Below are 17,316 nucleotides of genomic sequence, written 5' to 3'. Positions count from 1 at the left end.
AGATGATTCAAAACTGGACCCAGATATTCCTGATCATTGGGTAGCCAGTCGATAAAATTGTGTTGAATTCCTAAATATCAATTATTCAGATACTGGTTGCAACGATTTATATGCATAATTTGTGACTTAAGTTAGTCACTTATGGTTTGTTTTGTTATTGTTGGGTTGTAATCTTCTAAGTACAAAAAGCCCTTTGGATGGCTCTAATTACCTGCATGTGTCTTACAGCAACCACTGTATTGTAGCAATAGTCCCATCATTAAAGAGAAATATATAGTGGTGATTCAACAAAATTGTTTCAAAAGGTTTCTCAACGGATTCATTACTTTATTTATACATCCACACAACATAAAAGTCTACCGAAATCTGACTTGGGACTGTACCTATATTTAAATGAAAAATTATAAATGTTCTCAGGAAAAAATTAAAAATATTACTGCTGTACGATATAGTTTTTAATGCTTTCAAGAGTGGGGAAACTAACTATGCAACTTAAAATGAAATTAGATTTCATTTGACAATACAAAATGACCGCCAAAATACGATGCATGGAAGAAAATAAACATAAAACTTATTTTAAAATATAGGGTGTAGTATATCGAATTCAATGTTTACAAAGGTAGCAAAACCAAAAATGCAACTTTAAAAAAATGCATTAAAAAAAGTTGTATTACTCTCTCACTTTAATTGTTTCAATTGAATCATGGGTTTGTCTATTTGTGCATGTGATCCCTTTGCACACGCCAGTTGCACTTTAGACCATTTTCCCTGCAGGAACTTCTATTTTTGGAACACATTCCTCTACAGTTGCATTTGATTATCTTCAGTAGAGCCTCTGGTGCTGCGGGCTGATCCATTCTGTTTGGCTTCAATATGGCCATCTTACGCCACATGATAAAAAATCTCATTTTAAGTTGCATATGTAGTTTATTGGCCTTTTTAAAAGCTAAAATCGATATACTACAACCTATTTTTAAAGGTAAGTATTTTTTTATTTTCCCTCCTTGGAGTGTATATTTTGGTGACTTCTATCTTATGACTTTGAATTAGGTACAATCATATTTTAAGTTGCATTTTTTTGTCTTGCTACCTTTGTAAACATTGAATTCAATATACTACACCCTATATCTAAAGATAAGTTTTATTTTAATTTCTCCTTCATGGAACGGATTTTGGCGGTGATTTTGTGGTGCCAAATGAGGTCTAATTTAAGTTGAAGCTGCATATTTAGTTTTCCCACCATTGTAAACATCAATAACGATATATTACACTTTATATATAGCAAAAATGTTTTTAACTGTTTTTTTTTTCTGGGAGCACTTATTATTTTCATTTAAATACCGTACCCTAATATCCGGTACTTCCCCAAGTCAGATTTTGGTAGACTTTTTCTGTGTTGTGTGAACGTATGAAAGTAATGAAAACCGTTGAGAAACCTTTTAAACCAATTTTGTTGAACTTAAACTATTCAATGACTAGACTACAAGCAGGGTTTCAATGTTTGTGCCTTTAAACCCTACTTTTCACGCGTGTTGTTGAAATATAATGAATAATTAGGGTTTTACATTGATATTAATCTGTCCCAGTTTATAATTATTTGTCTAAATACGTTGATCTATGATGTAATATCATAGCAGAGCCTCATATACACTTTGGGATGAGTAGATCAAATAGAAGCGGCGTTGCTTGCCTGTTCCACTATGACTTCGTCAGAACTGTTGACTAGCATCCAAACAAATAAATGGCTTCGCTTGATTAATTCTACAAACATTGTACAGAACTCGGTCCTTAGTAGACACAAAACATATCAAACTAGTTTTGTCTTGAATAATATTCACAAAATATATGAAATTGTTACACACATACATATGTTGTCCTAATTTAATACATTTCATTTACACATAATTTATTACAATCCAGGAAGTAGGTAATTTTATAGAATTTACATCTTTAACATAAAACATGTTTTTTGAAGAGAGAAAAAGAGTGCTAAGGTTCATTTATTCATCTATTATTAATAAATGAATTTTTGGCCTCTGGGGACATCGACACGAAAAGTAAAAAGGTCCCAAGTCTAGGTCTTACCATGAGGCCTGCAGTAATAGCTGTTTCATCCATATATGGGAAATTCACTTAAATAATCCAACAAAATATATACATGCTTTTTTATTATTTTTTTACAAATATTACGTACCCGGTATTGAATCTTCCCATCCCTAATTAATATCAATCAAACCTTGTTTAAGATTAGGTCCTGAGAATTATAATAAAATAATAGTAATAATTGAACACTTTACTTTGAAATGGCAACCATACGAATTTAAAGTACGATGGGAAATGAGCGTAGGATTGATGAGTGGCGCAATCTTGTAGTCTTGTTAGTGACTAAGTTCGACATATGCCTTAGACACAGTGGTTAATTTATAGCCTATTCAGCCAATGGTAACTAAGGGACCTACAGTTTATAGTGGAATCTGAATTTTATGTATGTGGGATGAGGAATTTTATGCATAGACATAGCCTATTATGTAATGTTTAATGGACAAATAAACAATTTGAATTTGAATCTGAACCACATTTTTGCCTTGTAATTAACCTTGTAATTTGCTGTAGACACATTATTATTTGCATGACAGTATTTTCCTGGTTATAGTGAGTTAAGTTTAAAATACTGCTTTATGATAATTTGTACATTCGTTTATTCAAATGTTCTTATTAAAAATGTGTTTAAAGTTATGTATATGTAGTTTTTCAAAAGCATGTTCGAAAGCATGTGTCTATAGCATATGTACTAGCATATTCGAATACATGGATAAATCATTAAAACTTTCGTAAAATATTCAATTTGTTACTCTCGACTACAACATTTATGGGTTTTCTTATACTTAAAGTACTTCATGTAAAACTTAAAGTAGTTACTTAAAGTAGACATCATGCGTCCATCCGATGCTACATTGGTTACTCAGAGTATTTAACTTTAGAGTATTTATATACTCTATAGTTTAACTAACAATTAGCTGATTTTATATGAAAGATAGCTCAATTTATTATGATAGAAACTTTAAACTCATATTTTCTTATAAGCTCACAGGTAGATATTGCTGTAAACCACAAATGCGCATGTATAAAGTAAGAGTAGAATAAGAAATTTTAAATGAACGACTAAAATATAGAGTACTATACCCAATTTTGACCAAACCACGTAACAATATTGCCACGTTTAACACGTTTGGTGTATACAACACCAAATGCTCTAAAATGTATATGAAATCGTATTAATGACTTAAAATTGATATAAGTATATTTTTTTTCGCAAAATTAGAATGAAAAGAGAAGGTCGTCCGCAGTCTCATTACAGTACGATAGCTACTTAAGCTGGTGATAAGGGCATTCTGAGAACACTACATGGGTAGAGTGATCTTATCTTGGTGTTCTTTCATAATTTAAACATAATTAAGAGCACTTAAACTTTTCTATATACGCAGCCTATAAAACACCTATCTTCACGAGAGGTTTTTTAATACATTCAGTAATAATACAGTTAGATTTGCACAAGACATGTAGAAACATAGTCCTAGTTCCTAGAACATATGGTGTTGAAACATAGACCTAGTTTATAAAGGATTAGAACTTTAAAAGAAACTTTAATGAAAGGTTCACACCATCTTTAAATATAAAATCCATGTCATATCAAAGGTTTACGAGCGATTAAAAAACCATTTAAGCACTGATAAAAACATATTTTGATTTCATCCTTTATCGTACAACAGCGTTGCATCTGATTTACAAGAAATATAGTTACATACATGTAAATCTTACATTGTAGTAGACTATTTAATGGGGCATATTATCAATATGGTATTTTTTTTTTATATAAGAATCGATAATTAATTTGTGTTGTGTTTTAACTCTTATTGTCATAATAAAGTAATCGATTATTGTATCGGGCATACTACAGCTTGATCACTGTAAGTGGAAGTACGAGAAGTGATCAAATAGAATACAAGTTTCTGTTAGGATTGATATACATTTTTATTATGGCCTATTTATTTATGAATATTAAATATACTAACATACATGCATCTAGCTAGTTTTTCCTGAGCACTCCTGAGTCAGATTGTTCCTGTACTCTAAAGTATTTTTTTCCTGACTAACCCATCTGTTAACTAATGCAAGGATTAGGTTGGTAATGTTTTTTTTTCTTTTAACATTCTTGAAAGAATAGAAATTGACAACATATTTTAATTTGATAATCCAACGCTAACGCTACGGTATACTCTTTACACTACGAAAATTAAAGAAACGTTCTACACACTTTTGATGGCATTTTAGTATATTTGAGTCAGATTGATTTCTGCCATGGTAAATTCAGGTTATAAAAATAAGACATTTATAATTTTAACTTCAAGGGCACAAATCGAATGTAAAATACATTGATACAATAATTTAAAAAAATTGTTTGAATCGTTTTAGTGAGTAACTTTTGATTTTCCTAAAAAAGTTATTATAAGATTTATATAAATTTTAAACAGTGTATATACTGGCTATTTAATTTAATATCGTTTATGTCTAAATATTTATTTTGTTTCTCTCAGGTTAGGAAGATGAGAAAGCCTGAGCCGCTGCTAACCTCGTGAGGCACATTCTCCTCAATCGACAACATGCCTGCCCGCTCAACCCTGACAGGTAGGTCAACCTAATAACAAATCGTATTTGGCCCATATTAAAATCGTTGCGGCAAATACATCTTTCATGTGTGTAATAAATAGCCTGTACTATACGTATGAACTATACGTATAAGCCTTTTGAATATGTTACTAGTTGCTTTTAGGCCCGGGGTTGTTTTATTTAATTTGTTACACAAGTAAACACTTGTCCTGATCATGTTTACTGGGTGGTAAAAGAACTGCAATTAGTTATCTTAATTGAGTTTGGTTTATTGAAGGTTTTTGAAAATTAGTAATAGCGTTGGTTCTTTTTATTAGAAATAATGTTTGAAACCAGTAAAATCTTTCAAATGATCGGGTTTTCAAATTATTGGACTTACTACAACTCAAAACACTTTTACCAAAAGAGTGATGACTTTATAGTTATTATGGATATGACTTTACCCTATTTCATTCCAGTGGACTTAATGGAGAAGAAACTTTTATAGATGCGCAATAGTTCGAAACAAATTTTGCTGAATAAATTGTTGGTGTATTATAAATGGCATATTTTACTTGTTCAATGAAGAAGCGGTAGTTTTCATCGGACCTCATGTTGAAACCTATAGCAACACCCCATTACACGTTCACGTTCAACTCCCTAGAGCCAAAACCCCCCGTGTATACTTAAATTATATGTGTCAATTTTGTTATTAAATTCATTTATTTTGCCCGAACGCGTTTTGCTTTATAAGATTTCACCTAACTGCGATTTGCGTACATATTATTTTTGTTTGAAACGAATTTCAACGTAATGATATTTTATTTAGGCTATGTAAAATATCATTAAATACTACTAAAAGCTGTTTCATGGTTGTACAGTACTATCATAATTTGGCATTTCTTGTAATAATTAAAAATCTTTATCATTTTTTATATTTTCCATTTACTTGCAATATTATTTACTTTTCACCAGACGTATCTAACTTTAAAGTAAATATAGTTATGAAAGAAACACATTCGTTACATGCATCTAGCTAGTTTTTCCTGAGCACTCCTGAGTCAGATTGTTCCTGTACTCTAAAGTATTTTTTTCCTGACTAAAAACTGTAGTTTTACCTCGTACCGTGAAAACCCGGGGTTTAGAATACGTTAAGTAATTATTCACAACTTTAAATGTGTTTTGAACCAACGTTTCTTCGTTGGTATTTCATAAGCTGTTAGATAGGCCTACCTGTTTTTTACGTATTCTTTTTTGGTTTTGTTATTTAGTTATTGAAAGTTTTAGAATATTTTTACAGTTTTAGTATTACTAGCCCAGATATGTGTTGGTTCTACACGGGTTTTCAATATATCACATACATAATAATATCTACCCATACGTAATTTGTTCACTACCGATAATCTTTTAACCGAACGAACTATTTTAGTCTATATGTTATTTTTTTACTTTAAATGCGTTAATGATTTTAAATCAACTATGGTCCATCCACAATTTTTCATAGAGAATTTTATATGACGTCCAAACCGTATTCATAACTTAATCTTCAGAGTTGTACTCAAACCATTATAGGTTTGATTTTTACCACCAGAATCATTCTATTATGATGTATTTGTCCTTATTGTGTTACTCGTAAGATTATTTAAATCTACGACGCGTACTAAACCGCTAACCAACTCACAAAGGCCCTTGTGTCAAGGGAGCTAAACAAGTTAGCAACAATATAACATTAACCGTTGTTGTTGACATAGTAACACGTTACGTTAATTCTATCAAGCCTCATTGTTGAAACAACAAACCAACTTCGCTACAATTCAGACCACAATATTTTTGGCCCTCTACCAGTAAATTGTGCTTATTTGAGCCAAAGAATTTTTTAGATATTTCATACATTTAATGAAACATTATTTTTGTAACTATTAATATAGGTATCTGGCACACATTTTTTATTTTGATATTTTATTGTATAGATTTTCACATCCCGAATAAAAAATGCCATCATATTTTCACCACAAATTAATATTATGTACTAATCTGATAGGTAATATAACTGCTCAATAATGTTTCTCTTAAAGGGAATTCCATTACATTTTGGGGATATAGATAAACTTGTAGGCTAATAACAAGTAGTACCTATTTAGTAGTAATCCATCCTTACCAAGGTGGCCTTTACTTTACTAAGCGCGATCGTTCTAGAAAACCTACTCCCTAGCACTTATACTACAGCAATAGACTAATCCCAATAGGAAATTTGTTAAAATGGGATTGTGTGATAAAATTGCGTTAATCTAACACGATTTAAACTAACCTAAAAAGTTAGCAAACTCCTTTTTATGTCATGAGAATTCGTTACTGTATTAATTTGTACAATGAAAACCCTGTGTACAATGAAAACCCTGAGAATACACACAGAAAAATAAAACAAAGCTTTTTAAATAGTTACCTATCACGGTAAACTATCACTTTAAATTCTGTAAATAAAATATCAGTAATAATTTGTATAGTTTCTGGCACGGCCAGAAAAGTGCAGTTATAAAAACAATTGTTTGAACCGAATACATTATATTCAATATGATCCATACACCAAGATAAATGTGATACAAATTGTAATATCGCAAGGAAGTGTATTGCAATTCCCTCGCTAGCGGGCGCGGTAGAGGGAATCCTCCTACGCATTACCCATGCAAAGTGGTTCTCATTTAATCGAGTCTGTTTCAGATGTAATCTTCGCTTGGTACACAATTTATACAATACGAGAATTCACTGAAAACACATCTGTTAACTAATGCAAGGATTAGGTTGGTAATGTTTTTTTAGTTTAACATTCTTGAGTTAATACAATATCCTTGTTAGCTTATAAGGACTTTAAAACGAAATAATTATTCGACCGCGCATATAGGTATTCCCATGAGACCTTACTTAATGTAGTAAATGTTAATTCCCTAGAATAAAACGACCAATTACGCTAATGGCGTAGATACACACAAATGAAAAAGTAAAAATGGTATATCAAAATGGCCTTACCAATTTAATTAAATAGCATGTGAAGTTTTTTATATATTTTGCCATGGTAAACTAATGCTAAAAAAAAATTTATAATTTTTATCTTTTATATATATGGCACAAATCAAATGTAAAATACATTGATACAATATTTGAAAAAGCATTGTTTTAAATCATTTTAGTGAGTAACTTTCGATTTGCCTAAAAAGATTTGTATAAGACGTATAGAAATTTTGAAATTATATAATTTTTCTTAATTCCATATAATTGTTTTCTTCAGAAAATTCTCATTAGTTGTACTTTCGAACTTATTGAACTCCAGAACACGCATACTGCAATATGCATTTAAAACAACTCTTGAACCTTCGCTAATGCCCTTTTTAGTGAATTTCCCATATAGGGAATAAGCTATTACCGTAGTACTCATGGTAAGACCTGGACGCGGGACCGGTTTTTTTTTCGTTTTGAGGTCCCTGGAAGCCAAAAACACCATCCGTTCAAATTCATATATATATATATATATATTTATATATTTATATATTTATATATTTATATATATATATATATATATATATGTGTGTCCGTCAGCACGATAACTCGAGCAAAAATGATCCGATTTTGATGAAATTTGGTACAAACGTGTAAACGTACGTTTATTCGAACGAGTTTACGATCCAGCATGATCGGACCATGGGAACGGGGGTTTACGGGGGTTTTATTGGGTAAAAATAGGTTTTTCCCATTTTTGACCCAAAAAACATAAAATTTAGCAATTTATTTCCAAACCATTTTGTAGAGCTTAAAAAAACAAATAACTTAGTATATTGAAGCGTTATTATGCGCCTAATTGTTACGGAGAAAATTCAAAAAAATTGTAAATTTAAAATTCCCATGTTATTCTTATGGAGAATAAGTAAACTGTTGTAGTTTGCTTGTTTGTGAACATATTTTGATCAAATTTGGAAAATGTTTTTATTTCTTACGAAACTATTCACATAAAAAAAAAACAGTTTTACCCTCCCTGATGCAGCAAACCTAAGTACTTGTTAAACTAATTCTATTTAGATCAAGAATAAATGTTATATTTTTAAGTAGACATTTCAGTGTAAATCCATAAAAAGTGTAAAGTCAAATGGAAATTCGCTTAGTCTGCAGGTTTGCTGCGGCGGGGGTATTAAAATAAACAATAGTTGTGTAAAATCTTTTATGCACCTAAAATTTGTGATTAATAAATAGGGATGGGAGTCCAAATTTCATTCCATGTCTTAACTATTACATATGTATTTAATGCTGTTTACCATAAATTAACTTAACGCATGTTTCAAATCCATAAACAAACTAAAAAATCGCATACACCTAAAGCACTAGGTGTTTGATAGTGTTAAAATCTAAATCCACAAAGAACTGAATACCAATCAATATAAATTTTAATTTGATATTCATTTGAAAACTGGTTGTATTTTTAATGTAGTTAATATATAAATATACGATGCAAGCGAGACTGGCACGATTAACTATTATGTTAGTCATAAAAGTTGACTGACAGTAACCGATAAAGGGCGGAATGGCGGGTGGAGCGGTGGGATGTTCAGTAGATGGCATGGGAGGGAACATGGTGGGGGTGGAAAAGCTGTTTGATCAAGGGATAGTTTTAAATTTGATCTGAAGCATTACAGTAATAATACATCGTTAGGATTACAAGTGGGATAAAAAGACTAAATTGGCAAGTCATAAATTGTGTGTCACCAATAAAAGCAATTAATTTGTCACATTACTCTCTACACCTAGTTTATTAAAACAAAATTTGTATTACCTTTACACTCCTCTGATTCGGTACTAATCAGTTCTTGAAAAAACAAAACATCGTTATTTACGTAATGGTTTACAGGCCAAATATCTATGTATAAAATTGTGTTGTATAAGCTTAACTCTAAGTACAAAGTTCTCGCACCCAACAGCACTCGTAGTGTCTTCCTGTACATCACTTGACTCTTAGCCGTTCTAGTTTCGACATGTCTCCTCCAGATATCTGACTTTGACTCTCTTAACAAACTTTACGTTTGCTATAGTAAGGATTTCGCAATACAAATGTTGTAATAAAAGCTTAATGTAATTATGTTATTATTATTGTAAGAACCTGCTGTTTCTGTTTTACCAATTTAGGGTGCGTACACAAAGAACGCCGTTGCCGGCGCCGGCAAACCGGCCGCTGTAAGCGCGTCCCGGCTCGAGAAGAACTTAACATGGTTTCAAGTGTGCCCGTACACAGTAAACGCCGGTGCCGGCTCAACAAGCGCAACAAGCGCGAGCTGCCGGCGTCAACCGGCAAACAAGTATGAAGGGAACATTCTTATAAGCCGATTCCGGCAACCGGCTCAGTCCGCGAGTGGTCTCTGTACTGTGCAGTTGGTGGGTGTCATAGCGCGATGTTTGATACAGATGATTTAATTTCCAAAGTTTATCAAAAGAAGGCGATTTGGGATAAACGGGAAAAGTTGCACGCGAACAGAGTGTATGTAGATAAGTGTTGGATGGAGATAGCTACTGAATTTTCACGTATGTGTAGAACCGTTGTGGGTCACCTTTTAGTTGCGGAAACAAGTGATGGTATTCACCAAGTTTCTTCCTATGTCTAACATGAACACCGACTTTCCTCCTTTGCAATAATTTTACATGGACACTCTCCGCCAAAAACACATCATCACTAGACGAAGACATCTTTGACACTGCTCAAAGTGAACTGACTTGTCGCGCTTGTTACCAGCTTTCTTTATGTACGGCTTCAAGCTTTTGCCGCGCTTATAAGCACGAGGAGCAAGCTGCCGGTTTGCCGGCGCCGGCAACCGGCGTTCTTTGTGTACGCACCCTAATGTTAGTATATGACTTTTAATAAATAGTTTGCTAAATAAAAATAAACGGTATCAGCATTCTGACACGTACTTTCTCCCATAAGTTTGTCAACAACCTTTATCATGTGTAAGCGGAGAGAGTAAATATACGGAAATTGGATTTGTAAAATTTTTTTCAGAATTTAAAGGACATTGGATTAGGCCTAACATACTAAGTTTTTATCAAAATCGTTCGGGCCATTTTTGGGAAAATCGGATTTTTCTGTTATTTTATGGGGGTTTTATGGGAAAATGAAATAATTTACAATAACCTTTGAACCGTAATTTTTACAGAAATGGGATTTGTACCAATTTGTTCAGAATTTAAAGGGCTACAACATACTCAACTTTTATTAAAATCGTTCGGGCTATTTTTGAGAAAATCCGACTTTTCCGGTTTTTTATGGGGTTTTATGGGAAAATCCCCATTAAAAATCAAAATTTCAAAAAAAATGAAAGAAATGCTTGGAGATACTATGGATTAGAACCTACATACCAAATTTCATCAAAATCGGACCACAGGTGTAGTCTCTAGTCAAAATTGTACAAATCTCATTTCCGTATATTTACTCTCACCACTTACACATTATAAAGGTTGTTGACAAACTTATGGAAGAAAGTATGTGTCAGAATTCTGATACCGTTTATTCAATTTTGTTTTAAAAACATAGTTTGAAATTCGTTATAGGCCCTAAATTATTTGCTGTTGGATTTTTAAAAGGCAATTACTTTATCTTTACGTTTTAACACTATAAAACAATATGTTTTATAAAGGCCAATGGAAATCGTTTGAATCATCAAAAAACTTTGATTTATTAAAGGGGGCAAAAGCCCCTTTTTATATTTAAAACGCCGTTATAAAATACAATGAGCTGGCCCGTCCTACATACGGGAATTGAGTATTCAACTAAAACTGAAGTTATATCAATATTTCTATTTCTAATCCAAGCAAAGTTCAAGCAGTTAAACTTTTACTGTAAACAAAGAGCTGCCAAGATGAATTAAAACATGTAAACATTGTTTTTTTTCTATTCTTCCCTCAAAAAGTTGAACAGAAACAAAAATAACTTGCATAATCTTTTCTTTGAAGTCTCGGGGGCAGAGCCTCGATTTGTATACATCACTGGTTATAGAATCTTACGTATTTCCTATAATCAATGGAAAAATCACAGAATAATAAACCAACCGAATAGTTCTAAAGAATATTTTATATTCAACCAGCTGTTAGTTAAAACAAATTATATTGCACTAAAACAAACTTAAAATTTTAAAGACTGCCCAAAAAATAAATTAGAACATCTAGCATTTTACCATGTATTGTATATTTAAATATTCTGTCATCCTCTTACCCAATAAATAAACGTATCAATTAGTATAGCATTACACATTGTATAAATAAGTCAACCTTATGCATGTCTTTAGTATCCGAATGCTGAATTTGTATCACACTCGGGTTTACAGCTGTTACGTTAAGCAATGGTTTTATACGAAAATCTAGTATAAAATGTTAGCGTCGGCTGCTAGACTTTTTAACATTTTAAACTTATTTTCTAAAAATCTGAAACCATAAACTGAAATTATGGCTTTGACATTCCCTAGTTTTCAAAATAATCTTTCTTTCAACAGAAAAATTATGAAAATCCGTCAAGTGGTTGATTCAGAATCGTGAAATAAAAAAACCCTGTCACGTTTTAATATATATGATGATGATAATGATAATTATTTAAGTTCATGATTGTAAAAAGCTAATGAAATCATATGTTTTATCATCAATATATATATAAATTCCAATGTATGTATGTTTGTTTGTTTGTCCTTTATGGACTCTGAAACCGCTCTCCAGATTGTAATGAAACTTTCAGGCATTGTTAAGCATTATTCAAGGATGGTTTGTGTGAAGTTTGGTGCAGATCCGTCAAAAGGGCTCCGCCCCAGTGGCTTTGGAGTTTCCCGTGTTAACCTTATGAGTTCTCATATTTAAATGGAATTAAAGAATCTTAACATCTGATCCAATGTGATTCTGTGATGTTCAATAGCATTAAAAAGTTAATAGGTTTACGAACAGGGTGCAACACTATTTTTTTTTTTAATTTAAGACACAGCTAATTTGCAACTAAAAGGTGAGTGAGCTTAGCGAACGAACTTCAACCTGTAGGCGAGTTAGCGTAGCGAACAAGCTAACCTGATGCAAGTGAGCGCAGCGAACGACAAACAACAACTATAACAGTTTTATAAAAAAATTTACAAATTATAACAAATTTGTATAATAGATTAATCAATGTAAAGGTGAGTGAACGAAGTGAACGAACTTCAACCAGGACATAGTTGAGCCATGCGAACAAGCTCATCTTGAAAATGAACGAGCATTAAACATAAAACCACATTAGGACAGGACGACGTCTGTCGGGCCAGCTAGTTTTAAATAAAACTAAAACTATGATTTAACATGGATATGTGGTTTTCATTTCTATTTATAAAAATGTTCTTAAATCTGAAGTTGGTTGGTTTTTTAATTGAAAACTGTATATTGTAATCTTTATTTGAGTTGAAAACTGTTTTACAAAACATATTTTCTCTTAATGAAAAACGTATAAAATAAATTATGTTGCATTTTAGAGTCACTAAAAAAATTTTATATCTGAAAATTACCAGTGTTTTTTTTCTTTTTTCAATCGCAGTAAAAAGATTCTGGGATTCGTATTTTAATTTGAAAATTAAAATAACCTATAATTATTAGTGAGTTACGTAAAAATATTATTAGTAATAGATTATTTCATAAAACAAACAGATATTTAAATCCTAATAGTTAGGATTTAATTAACAGTTACCGGTTACGTTTCCGAAAAGGGGCAGATGGCCTTATGTATCGCAGAAGGAAATAGTGAACGTTAAATATGCAAGGAGACCCTGCTTAACGAGTCCTTTCTAAATGCATGGTCATGTTTAGATTAACTTACGGAGATTGTTACTTTCGTATTAAAAAGGTCAAAACACTATATATTATTAATTGTATTCGCAATAAACTCCACACAAATCTGCAGAAGGCATTAATTATTGTCCTTTTTAATCTATAATCTTTAGCATTTGACAATTTCCCTAAACAAAATAGCCTACTTTAGCAAACACGTTGATCAAATAAGATATAGTAACTAAAATCAACATTAGAAGTTTATCCATTTGTGAGCTAAGCTATATTCTAGTATATGCTAGCATAATTTTGATGAACTTTTAGTCAACCAAGTAATCAATATGTTTGGTATGCTTATATAAACTAACGAAAAAGATCTGTCAATATGATACCGCATATAATATGTAATCCATAGATAAAGCTAGGAAAGATTTGACCTTTTAAGAAAACTATAAGCCGCACACCTATCAACCGCATACTTGAATGAAAGGTCTTGATGTGAAACTTCCTCAAAATATCGGTTTTTTTATAATTATGACCCAAGGACAGGAACCTCAATTAAAGTGATATATTTTATAACATTTAAGATATTGAAGATTGAAGCTGTTGGATTTGTTTTTGTCTTAGTTTGTTTGTTTATTTTTTTTTAACTTAACCTTTTGATATTACAATAGATCTTTTGTATATTGCATCAAGAGAACTGACATTATGTCTTGCTTGTAGTATGGGATAGTGTTCAAACCTTTGAATCCTCATTCAATCGTTTGCAATTTTTATAAGCTCAGTATTATTTTAGAACACAGCAATTGATATGGCAGTTAAATGTTGTCTAAAGAATAACGTGACACAAGAACCATAGAGTTTGGAAGGAGCTTTATGTGTCCCAACTGGGAAAACGCAGTCGTAGAGTATATTTCGTTGTGACATGGACATTGATAAAATTAATTTCATTGGTTTTTGCGGTGAAGAATCGCCATATCTTCTCTGTGCTCTCTCCCGTCCTAATTTAAAGTAAATAGACTTTTAAAAAAATAATAACAATTTCTTTTATATAAGATTTGATCAATTGTACTAAGCTCTAAGCCTATGGTTTCATCTACTTAAAAAATGTGGTTTTAACTTTAGTCAAAGAGCAATCATTACAGTACACAAGCTAATAGAAGATTTTGTAGTTTAAATCAGATTCCTATTGTTTGATCAATCCCCCCCTCCACGCAGCGCATCACAGCACAGCTCACCGACACCATTCCAACATTTTGTTATCAGATGTAACCAGTCATATTTTATGTCATTTGTTTCGCCATTTTAATCTCTTGCATCAATAGATTGTGTCGAATATTCCGCAATAAATCTCTTTCGCTGACATGGGGTGTAAACAAATGGTAGACTGTAAGCTTGGTGTTCTCAAATTATTTTTGTTGTAACTTTAACTATGTTCTTACAATAAACAAAATAATAGTTGGATTTCATTTTCCTTGTTGATAAAGAAATTGGTGGGCTTGAATATGTTATTCAATACAAAAAACTACAGTATTAAAATTCTAATAATAGGGAAAATATATTTAAGTGCTTTATTTCTATCGACCTAAAACTACACTATTGTTTACATATTGAAATATTTTGAAAGCTCTAGTTAAGAAATACATCATAATAACCAGTAACCTGATATTGAAACACTAACAAACAAATATCCTAATTATATATTTTTATTTAGCCTGGTAAATATAAGGATTAGGGGGGATTATGCATTGCATAATGACTCCTAATATAACACTTATGCAAAAACTTTGTTTATGCAATATAGCATTTTACATTTTAACTAAAGTACGCCATGAAAATGGTTCAGTAAAATTATACAAATAACAAATAACCATCACTAACAGTTGTCATATATTCATGCGTTTTAATTAAATTATCGAACTGTTCTTCAGTTATTATAGATTGTAAGTTAATTGTAAAATAAGCCATTTCTTAGTAATAGCTAATCCAACAAACAACATAAAGCTCACAAAATACGAGTAGCCTATATCTGTATGCAAAAATGTTTTCTATTCTGCTTGAATTGTATGGTTGTGTAAAATAATTATACAAAAACATATCTTGATGAGAATTTTGCTAGACCAAAATAAATACGCTCTACACGGCATATTGCGAAAGGGCAAATATCAGTTTGACTCCGCTGGTTTGCGAAATCGAGCTTTGTTGAATTTCTTGATCAAATACGATTCTGTCCACTTACACCAACTACTGGCAGAAATGGAATTTGTCAAATTATATTTTTTTTTTATTCGAGGACTTATTAAGTGAAAATTATAAATGTAATAACAAGTTGTTAGTATATAAAATAATGTAACTACATTATTTGATATTTTTACATTAGATGTTTTCGCAGTAAAAAATATATAGGTATTCTTGCGTTGTTCGAGGTATATTTTTTATCAAATAATGCCTGTATTATTAGGTCTTTGTTTACCTTTGTAGTGTTACTGCTCTTAGCCTAAACCTTAGATGGAATACGTTTACTGTTAAATTACACCCATACATACAAATACAGTTTTTTTTTTTATTGTGTCTTTCTACACCTGTGTATTTATTAACATTTATCATAAGGGAAATTCAAACTTGACCTAAAATTTAATACTAACACATTTTGTAATTTAAAAGCTTGGTAAGGAAACCGTAACCTATTTCACATATATCAATACGCCTTCTATTCAGGATCAATACCCATTCTGTTTAGGATCAATGCCACTTCCATTCAGGATCAATACCCCTTCTATACAGGATCAATACCCCTTGGATCAATACTCCTTCTATTTAGGATCAATACCCCTTTTATTTAGAATCAATACCCTTTTTATTTAGGATCAATACTCCTGCTATTTAGGATCAATGCCCTTTTGTTCAGGATCAATACCCCTTGGATCAATACTCCTTCTATTTAGGATCAATACCCCTTTTATTTAGAATCAATACCCTTTTTATTTAGGATCAATACTCCTGCTATTTAGGATCAATGCCCTTTTGTTCAGGATCAATACCCCTTCCATACAGGATCAATACTCCTTCTATTTAGGATTAATACCTCTTCTATTTTGGTTCAATACTCCTTCTGTTCAGGATCAATACCCCTTCTATACAGGACCAATACCAGGCAAGCCTTCCTTCCAGTTTAACAGTAAAACTGCATATAATGATACAGTTACGCTACCTGAAAATATTTTTGTAAATAATTACATTTTTGAATGTTTGAATTTCGGTTCCTAATAATTACTGTCATATTAGTATCACCATACATATACTATATTTGCTTTTAGAAATTTCCTTTTGGGTACAATATTAAATTATGTCCACTGATTTCACCAATGGACAGAGTCAGTTCAGTTCCACTGATCCAATTACAGTTTAATCAAGTTGGTCCGTCAGTCGCGATGTGGTTCTGACCCCGAGAGATTACCTCTCAACACACTCGCAGATCGCAGACAGCAGATCGCAGCTAACTCATGTATCACTCTTTTATCACATTACGTCTATTGTTTATCTTTGGAGTCGTTCATTGAATTAGTTAATGAAATTTTCCACCAAAACTGTTTAAAGCCAGCTCCTGATTGTTATGTAGTTAATCAATTTCTATAATACATATGCAAATACATATACTTTGACTATCTTATACTAATTTTAACACTTATTTTATTGCAAGTGTTTTGTAATACTAAACGTTTTACATTACTTGTTACAACCATTTTACGTAGTATTTGTTAACTCAACCTTTTGTCAGGTGGCAAGTAACTGAGTCATACGCCCAGTGCCAATTTTTATTTATCGAAATAAACATTCCCGTTAAACAATTTCGTGGCTTAAAATACAATA

At 31.7% G+C, this 17,316-nt stretch overlaps 1 long non-coding RNA gene across 2 annotated transcripts in view; it reads left to right on the top strand.

The window, feature by feature from the left end:
- LOC128987180 (uncharacterized) overlaps window positions 1-17,316 on the top strand; it is a 68,927-nt gene that overhangs the window by 42,013 nt on the left and 9,598 nt on the right. For both annotated transcript variants that reach the window (XR_008490203.1, XR_008490202.1), the window contains exon 2: window positions 4,596-4,686. This is a non-coding gene — a long non-coding RNA (uncharacterized LOC128987180). The remainder of the gene's footprint in view (window positions 1-4,595; window positions 4,687-17,316) is intronic.

The sequence above is a fragment of the Macrosteles quadrilineatus genome, unplaced genomic scaffold (assembly GCF_028750875.1).
Source record: "Macrosteles quadrilineatus isolate MER2022 unplaced genomic scaffold, UCM_ALF_1.0 Scaffold_2__2_contigs__length_208266976, whole genome shotgun sequence".
Taxonomy (NCBI): domain Eukaryota; kingdom Metazoa; phylum Arthropoda; class Insecta; order Hemiptera; family Cicadellidae; genus Macrosteles; species Macrosteles quadrilineatus.
Note: the sequence above shows the minus strand (reverse complement) of the source record. Positions and strands in the feature narration are given on the sequence as shown.